The 8,971-nt window shown below is 46.0% G+C and overlaps 1 long non-coding RNA gene across 1 annotated transcript; it reads right to left on the reverse strand.

Moving 5' to 3' along the window:
- Positions 1-1,368: 1,368 nt before the first annotated feature.
- On the reverse strand, positions 1,369-5,931 carry LOC150016915 (uncharacterized). Its single transcript, XR_016510077.1, has 2 exons — positions 5,808-5,931; positions 1,369-1,652 (listed from the first exon to the last, which is right to left on the reverse strand). It is a non-coding gene; the product is annotated as an uncharacterized LOC150016915 (long non-coding RNA).
- Positions 5,932-8,971: the final 3,040 nt, after the last annotated feature.

Below are 8,971 nucleotides of genomic sequence, written 5' to 3' on the forward strand. Positions count from 1 at the left end.
CCACAAGACAACATTTTTTTGAAGGCCTAGGTCTACAACTGTTATGGATTGGATTGAGTCCTAACCCCCAGGCCCTCAGAATATGATCTGATTTGGAAATAGGGCCTTGCAGAGGTAACCAAGTTAATAGAAGGTCATTGGGAAGGGCCCTAGTCCAAAAGGACTCGTGTCCTTATAAAAGGAAATTTGAGACAGGTACATTGGGTAAACACCATGCGAAATTGTAGTTATAGCCCCACAGGCCAAGCAACCAGAAGAAAAGCCTGAACTATTATAATATCAAATGTTAACTGTAACTGAAAAAAGTTTTAAAGAATTTGATGAGATAATGTTTTCAAGAGCTTAGCCTGGTGCCTGGCACTAGCAAGCCCTCTGGTAAACTCTATCTTTATTGCTTGCTTGTGTTTCAAGGGGAAGCACAACTTTCATTGTGTGAAACATGGGCTTTGTGACTAGGACCCTCCCAGATTCTCTGCTGGCTGCTCTGCCGTGAGAATATGTCACCGTCATCATGGGCATTGTTGTCTTTGGGACTAGCCACTGGTTAGAATTATTTTGCTTGGCCTGAAGTCAGATTCCCGAGTTCAAATGTTGAAGTCTGAAGGAAAGCTCCAGCCCTGAGCCCTTGTTTCACGTCCAATCTGGCCTTCCTGTCCTCGCGGCAGTGTGCTGGGGGCAGCTTCTATCTCTTCCTGGACCGCCTGGGCTTGATTGAATATCCTCTTGGCCTCCAGAGGGCTTGACCCTGCATCCGGAGGTTGGTCCATCTAAATCTCCTCATTTGAGAAGATTTGGAAAGCTGCCACTTACTCCTGGCCAGTGTCTTCCTCAGAGCTAGCCATCAGTTTCCCTTAAATGTTAAATGTGGGCAGCACGGATTGGAGGTGCACGTGGGAGGCCAGACCCCTGAGGGTCCAGGTGTATAGCCACCGGGAGGGAAGGTGGCATCTCTCCAGGTCAGACATTAGAGGGTGTAGTTTGGGTCCTACTCTGCCTCATCACTGAAAGCGCCTAGTCAAGAAATCACTGAGGGTGGGTACATCCCTAGATTAGGTAGGGTGTGTGCATTTTTCACAGATTTGATAGCAAAGCTTTCATTGCAATTTAAATCTTCACCATCTTTAGAGACCTTATCCATCTTGGTCTTTCAAGTATAGACTCACTTAGGTTAAAAAATGTTGAGCCCTGACCAGGTAGCTCAGTTGGTTAGAATATCATCCTGATACACCGAGGTTGTGAGTTTGATCTCCAATCAGGGCACATACAAGAATCAACCAATGAGTGCATGAATAAGTGGAACAACAAATCAGTCTCTCTCTCTCCCTCTCTCTCTAAAATCAATACATAAATAAACATCTGAATTAACCGTTGAAGCAAAATTATGTAATCATTTATTATCTCCAGATTTCTGTTGGTTAGGAATTCAAACCAAACACAATGAGCGTGTCTGGGGCTTCAGATGGCAGATGATGATGAAGGTTGGAGTTTGGAGCCATGTCATTCAAAGGCTCCTTTAACCACACTCCTGGTGATGAATCCTGGCCACCAGCTGGGGGCTTCATTGGAGCTGTTGGTGGGAATATCGACATGTAGCTTTTCCATGTGGCCTGGGCTTCCTTAAAACATGGTGACTTCTTTCCAAAGGTAATTACCTAAAAAAAAAGAGAGCAGGGTGAAGGTTGTACAGCCTTTTATCATCTAGTGTATTAGTCAGAATTCTTGAGAAAAACAGAACCAATAGTGTATATACACACACACATATATATACACAAAGAGATTTATTTTTAGGAATTAGCTCATGAGAACGTGAACACAGAAACTTCTATATGAATGTTCATAGCAATATTACTCATAATAGAAAAAAAAGTGGAGACAACCCAAGTGTCCATCAATGTATGCGTGGATGAATAAAACGTGGGACGTGCACACAATGGAACACTGTTCGGCAGCAAGAAGGAATGAAGTACTCACACATGCCACAATATGGAAGAAATTTGAAAATATCATGCTAAGTAAAATAAGCCAGATACAAACTGACAAATATTATATGATTTCAGTTATAGGAAATGTCCAGAATAGGCAACTCCATATAAAGACAGAAAGTAGATAGTGGCTGCTAGAAGCTGAGGAGTTGGTGGTGGAGAATGACTCCTAACGGGGTGTCTTTTTGTCACAATGGAAATGCTTTGGAATTAGAGACTGGTGATGGCTGCTTTACAGAGGACTATACTTCAGACCATTGAACTGTAAACTGGTACGTTTTGTTATATGAATTATCTCTCACTTTTTAAAAATACTGCCTTAGTCGTGTAGATGTATGTGTACATAGATAAATAGACAGACAGACAGTGAACTATTTATCTCTGAAAAAGATGTCAATTCAGAGGACTCTGGATCAACACTAAGCCTTTCTGCATTTTCCCACTAGCTATGGTTGGAGAGAAAGTTGGCTTCTAAAGATTGAGCTGTTAGCACTGTGGGTGAGAAAAGGGTGTGGCTGTGACTTATCCGGGTAGGTGGCTTGGCTGCCAGCACTCTTGCTGGATAAAGTCAATGGCCAAGATTTTTATTATCTTCAAGAGAGGATGTTGGAGAGGGAGGCTTCCACCCTTTTTACTTCAAACTGATTTCTGAGATGTGTTAAACGAACAAAAATGTCCTAGATATCGAGGCCAAGTACGTCATCTTAATTACATAGGGGCGGAGCAGGTGGCAAATACTCGAGTTGGAATTTTGATGTAGTTTATCATAGGCTTCAGAGGTTTACACAAGAAGTGGAAGAAGACTGGCTGGTGTTATCTGGGGCTGTGGTTAAGAGCTGTCACGAATCCAGAGAAATGTGCTGTCTGTAGTTCAAACCCTGGTGGAACAAGTGTAGGGAGGGGTGAGACACCTGTGTAAGTGCCTCTGTCAGGCACCCTTGTCGGTTTGGTTGAATGATGAGCATTTTCAGGGTTTGTTTGTTTGTTTTATTTTGCTTTGTTTTGTTAGATATACTTTGTATGGTCAAATGATATTTTACGTTTTGTTCCATAACTACAAGGAAGACTTAAGAGATTTCTACAATTTGATTCTGAACTTTACAACTAAATAAGCAACATTAATGTTATAACAAGTGAGACATATTTTTCATGCGGCCCCTAGTATGAGCTCCTATAGTTCCAATGTTCCCTATGTCACTTAGGCAGAGTGTTTCAATGATTTCCTCCTATATTTTCAGGTTTTGTCCTTGCAGACGTGTCTCCTCGGAATGAGAAGGGGAGGACTGGCCCTTTACCAGGTTATCTTTTCTTATCAAGAAGCAAAGAGATGCTGAGAAAACCATTTTGGGGAGAAACCATTTTTGCAGGAGACATAGTTACAACCAGGGCTGCACTGACCCTTTGCTCTCATCATCAGGTCCTGACTCCTGGAGATCAAGACAGACCCGCAGTCACGTGCATTTTTTTTAAGGCTCCTAGTATGTTAAAATGTGAACTACGCCCCTACACAAAACAGAAAGGTACTGAGAACTGTGGTATATTAAATGTTTACCCACAACAGGGTAATACTTTTACTACAGAAAAATAGAGTAAAGGTCATTGTGCTTTCGCATTATAATTCCAGGACACATCTTAAATACGGTGATGGAACATGATTTAGAGTTCTACTCTGAATGTCACCTTCTTTCAATTCTGTCTCCTGGAGAGAATGTGAAACTCCAGAGTGTGGGGCCCTCTGTTGATTGTGAGATCAGACCCCAGTGCCCCTCTGCACCCCACCCCACCCCAAATTGGCCCCCAGGCCTCAGGGGCTGCTTCTTTTCACTTGGGTTGGAGCAAAACAGTGCAGACTCAAAAACTGTGTTTTTGTGCTGAAACCAGTTCTTATGAAAACCCTTGTTTTCAGTCAATAAACATTTTGCTCTTAAGACATTAGTACTCTTTCTGGACAATCCCATACATTTGTTTGCTGCTGCTCTGCAGTGCCTAGGTGTTTTTGTGGATTTTATTTTTATTTAATTTTAATCTAAAACAATAGCTGCCCTGGCTGGTGTGGCTCAGTGGATTGAGCACCAGCCTGCGAAACAAAGGGTCACCGGTTTGATTCCCAGTCAGGGAACATGCCTGGATTGCAGGCCAGGTCCCAAGCAAGGGGCTCACGAGAGGCAACCACACTTTGATATTTCTCTCCCTCTCCTTCTCCCGCCCCTCCTCTCTCTCTAGAGGTAAATAAATAAAAAAATTTAAAAACAACAATAAAAATAATAGCTTATTACAAGGGCAAAGTCAGTAATTATTCACTCTCCAACTGTAATCAACCAGAGTGCTAAGCAGGGCCACGCGCCCTCCTCCCAGGGCAAGCTTGCTGGGCTGGCTCCTGTGTGGGGCGTTGGGGAGGCTTCCGCTCTGCCTGCTCTGGGCCCCTCATCCATCACTTTTCTTGCTGCCTCAAGCCCAGGTGGCCCCCGCTCTGGTGACATGGTAGTGGCACTGTGACCCCAGGGATTCACTAAGGACTCACCCGGAGAAATTTGGGAACGGAAGGTTTGGCATCATTAAAAACCTTTAAATGAGTCAGGGGACATTCCAGAACATCACATTCCAGGTATCAATCTAAGCACTTCTCATGGCATCATCTCATTTCATCTTCACCGCCATCCAAGGAGATTGGTACTATCCTTGTGCCCAATTCACAGAGGAGGAAATCAAGCAGAGGATGGGTAACTTGACCAAAGTTGCACAGCTAATGAGCAGCAGAGCTAGGATTTGAAGACCGGTCCACCTGGTTCCAGAGATTAGGATTTCAGAAGCCCTAATTCTGGGTTTCTAGAGAGCTTTCCTTTTCTAAACCAGCTTCACTTTCCCCAGGGCCTTTGAGTGAATAGAAAGTTACCTTTACACTCCATGCAGCAGTGAAAAAAGGACCCTATAGTGTGGCTGTGACCGCAAACAACAGGGACACTAGTGGGAGGAGGGGGACCACAGGCTGCTCCTGGCAATGTTGTGAGCAGGGTGGCAGGAGGTGGGTCTGTGCCTCTTGAGCAGGTCACCTAAGGTTTCCCTGTGGCCTCTTGAAGGTTGGAGTCTGGCAGAGACAGAGAGAGACTCAGGAATCTTGGAGCTGGAAGGAAACTGGGAGATTTCTCACCCCCATGTGTTGCAGGCAGGGAAACTGAGGTCTGGGAGATTAAGTAAAGCACAACCTGTCGACATGTACAACCTGGGTCTCCTGGCTCCCACACCATTTAGAAAATGGGCCACTCTCTAAATTAGGACTCCAAGGCCCTGAGAGGTGATGTAATTGACCATGAACAGGGACCCATCCTTGACTCCCATGGGGTCCGCTACCTGCTGAAGTGACAGTGGGCTGTGGGTGGGAAGCATTCTGCAAGCCCGTGTAGGATGAATGAATCACACGCATCTGCGTTTCCCAGACTTGCCTGATCACAAGAATTACCTGGGCTCACGTGTTAAACACAAGAGTCCCAGTCCAACTGCTGGTCCTGCACTTGAAATACCCTTCTTACTGCTGGTCCAACCCCGCTGCCCCCCGCCCCCGAGCTCATTATCAGCAACTTTCCGTGACTTAAAGGCTGGGTTTCTTGTTTTGTTTTGTCTAAGATTTGTTTCTTGCGGGCCTGGACCTGCCCAGATTTTGAGCACTTTTCAGCCACTGCCTTCCTGCCTTTATTCTCAGTGGTGCAGTCTGCGTCCTCTAGGGGGCAGAAACGAACCACTTGTTTTGGGGGGAGACTGCGGCTTCTCTAGAACTTGAAGGAGAAAACATCCAAAGGTGGTTGGAAAGAAAGCAAATCTTACACATACCTGCTTTTCTCACAAGGTTGAAGTGTGATCTAGCATCCTCTAAGAGACAGGATACTGGTAGGAACTCAGGCTCTGCATTCAAACAGACCCAAGTGCATGGATCTAATGTACAGCATGGTGACTAGTTTACAATACTCTGCTGTATATTTGAAATTTGCTTAGAGAGTAGATCTTAGATATTCTCACCCCCACCCCCACACAAAATGGTAACTATGTGATGTGATGGATGTATTAACTAACCTTATTGTGGTAATCATTTCACAATATATGCATATCAAATTATCATGTTGTACACCTTCAAGTTTCACAATGTTATTTGTCAATTACATCCCAATAAATCTAGGGGGGAAAAGCAAAGCAAATAGCACTGGCTGGTGTGGCTCAGTGGATTGAGCATTGGTCTGTGAGCCAGAGGATCACCGGTTCAATTCCCAGTCAGGGCACATGCCTGGGTTGCGGGCCAGATCCCTGGTTAGAGGAGTTCAAGAGCAACCACACATTGATGTTTCTTTCCCTCTCTTTATCCCTCCTTTCCCTCCTCTCTAAAAATAAGTAAATAAAATATTTAAAGAAAAATCAAAAGAAAACAGACCCAAGTTCATATCTCAAGTCAGTCATCTACTGTCTTGGTGACCCAAGCAATCTCATTAAATTCATCAAGCCCGAGTTCTCTGTTCTGTAAAATGGGAATGACAATACCAGCTTAACAGGATTGTTGTAAACCTTATATCATAATTGCTTAAAAATGTTTGCTGTTATTATTACGACTATTAGTGCTGCTCTCTAAACATCTCATGATTATTAAGTCTGTAGGGAAGGCGGACTCTACTTTCTTCAGTGGTTGTCAAAAGCTCTCTGAAAAGGCATTCAGCCCATCCTTTCCCAGGCTCTGTCCTAGGATGACATTTCACATCCTGGAGACCAATAATATGAACAACACAGAGGCCACATCGGATGGAAGGAAACATGTTGGCTTCCGTGATCACATCACACCTACTTCCTCCAAGGTTGACCCTGGCTGCCGGGAGACTCTCGGCATGGGAAAGGTGGCTGGATCTCTTGGCTCTGTCCCCCAAAACTCACCTTCCCCCAGGGATTTCTCCCTAATCTCACTGGTGCTCCTTGGGAGGGCCTGGGTTTGATTTTGTTGAGTGTGTCAGTAAGGTTCTTTACCCTGTGACCTGGGGATTCTCTTCTTTTTAGCTTCACCCATAAGAGCTTGAGATTTCAGGATTCTTAGTTCCTAACTAAAAATAATAATTATAATTACAGCAGTGAAATAGGCCAGTAAGCCAGGACAAGCGAAATGGGGAAAACTGAGACAGATAGCTGAACAAACTAACCAAGCAATGTACAGCCAGACGCAGAAGGTCACCTCCCTGGAGGTAACATCTAGAACTCAGTTGTATTTCCGCTCCAGGTCCAGAAAAGCAGCAAAACCAGGTGGGCGACACCAGGACCAGCTGCAATGGCTAATGACCCCCTTCCGGGCACTGACCAATCAATAGAGACCACAACCCTGGAAGGGCACACCTGGAAAACTGATGAACATTCTGCTGAAACCCTCCCCTAAGACCTTTTCTAAAATTCCTGCCAGCAAGAGAGAGAGAAAACCCTCAAGACAAAGGCCCCAGCATGCCCCCTTCTTCTGGGGAGCCTACCCGAGCCTATCTCTTCCCTCTCTTCTTCCCCCACAGCCACGAATCTCCTAAACTCTAAGGATCCCGTGAGACTTGGCAACCAGGGCAGCAATGGGCAGCAGCAGCTTATCCCAGGCTAATCCCCTGAACCAGTCTCCAAGGCCCTCTTTTCTGTGACTTCCCAGTGAGCTAACGCAGCCCAGCCTAGATTTTCCTGTTGCTTCTTCTATGATAAGTCCTTCCTTGTTTCACTATCTCCAGCTTTAATAAACACTCTCAATCACCTGGATCCCTGTTGTGAAAACTTTTCTACACAAAGAAGTGAAGAACCCACCCACCACTGGCTGACCGTAGGCAGACTCACTCAGGGCCAGCTCCCCTGTCCGGTAACATCAGCTATCATTTTTGAGCCCTTCAGATGTGCTGGGTACATATGGATTCTCTTGTTCCCTCTCCACTGTAACCCAGTGGGTTAGTTCCTATGGCCACCTTCATGTTACAGATGGAGAAACTGAGGCACTGGGAGGTGGTAACGTGCTCAAAGCCTCATGGGGAGTTAGTGAAGGAGCTTAGGACCGGAATCTGGCAGTCTGACTCCAGAGCTGAATTCCAAATTACTTGGCTGTGAAAGGAGTTGCGTCAACTCAGACGCCGCCTTCCCACGCCTCCTTTCCCCTGGAGCAGTGGTAAAGCCTAAGGTCTGTGATAACACCAGTTTCATCAAAAAGATTGACTACAGGCTCCCTCTAGCTGGCCCCTGAGTCAGGTCAAGCTGTCAGTGACATCAGGAAAGAGTTGTCATTCCGGGACAGAGCTAGCCTCCCACAGTCTGGCACTTAACTCTCTTTCCCACATGCTTCTGCTCTGCTCCCTCACAGCACGTCCCCTCCCTGTTTGAGACACAGGGAGATACTCAGTTCCCTGGGCGTGATCCTGGGTAAAGGCTCATGGATGCAGAAGGGGTGTGTGGCTCCTTTAGGTGCAGTCAGCTTGCCTCTGTCGGACACAGGTGGGAAGACGCACAAAACCCCCTTTAGGACAGTCACCTCTGAGGTCCTCCCTTGGCAGACACACTGGGCCCTGCCTCTAAGCACAAAGGCTGTTTCCCCCTGTCTTACCTTTTCGCCTCCTTATTTCTTTACCATGGTGAAGGCAACACTCATGAGGGCACGCAAAGGCACCGCCCCTGGCCTGCAGACTCAGAATCTGTAGCCATCACATAAGGTGAGAAGGCAATTGCAGTGTGAGGCTTCTGGCTATTTCCTCACTGACAGAGAAAAACCCCAACTGTCAACAAACCCCAAACCATCCACCAAATGATGCTGGGAGGCTGCTTGGCAGCGTCTGTGGCAAATGAGATCACAAGACAGTCTGGGCAGGGAACCAAGGTGACAAAGGACAAAGGATGAGAAGGAGAGGAGAAAGGCTGAGAAGAGGAGGATGCTTGGAGCTCAAAGGGGATGAGGCCAGGGTGCATGGATCCCCCAGGTTCCCAGGCTGCTAGGGTAGGTAGGGCCAGAAGGC

Source organism: Furipterus horrens, unplaced genomic scaffold, assembly GCF_987537825.1.
Source record: "Furipterus horrens unplaced genomic scaffold, mFurHor1.1.pri manual_scaffold_3, whole genome shotgun sequence".
NCBI classification, from domain to species: domain Eukaryota; kingdom Metazoa; phylum Chordata; class Mammalia; order Chiroptera; family Furipteridae; genus Furipterus; species Furipterus horrens.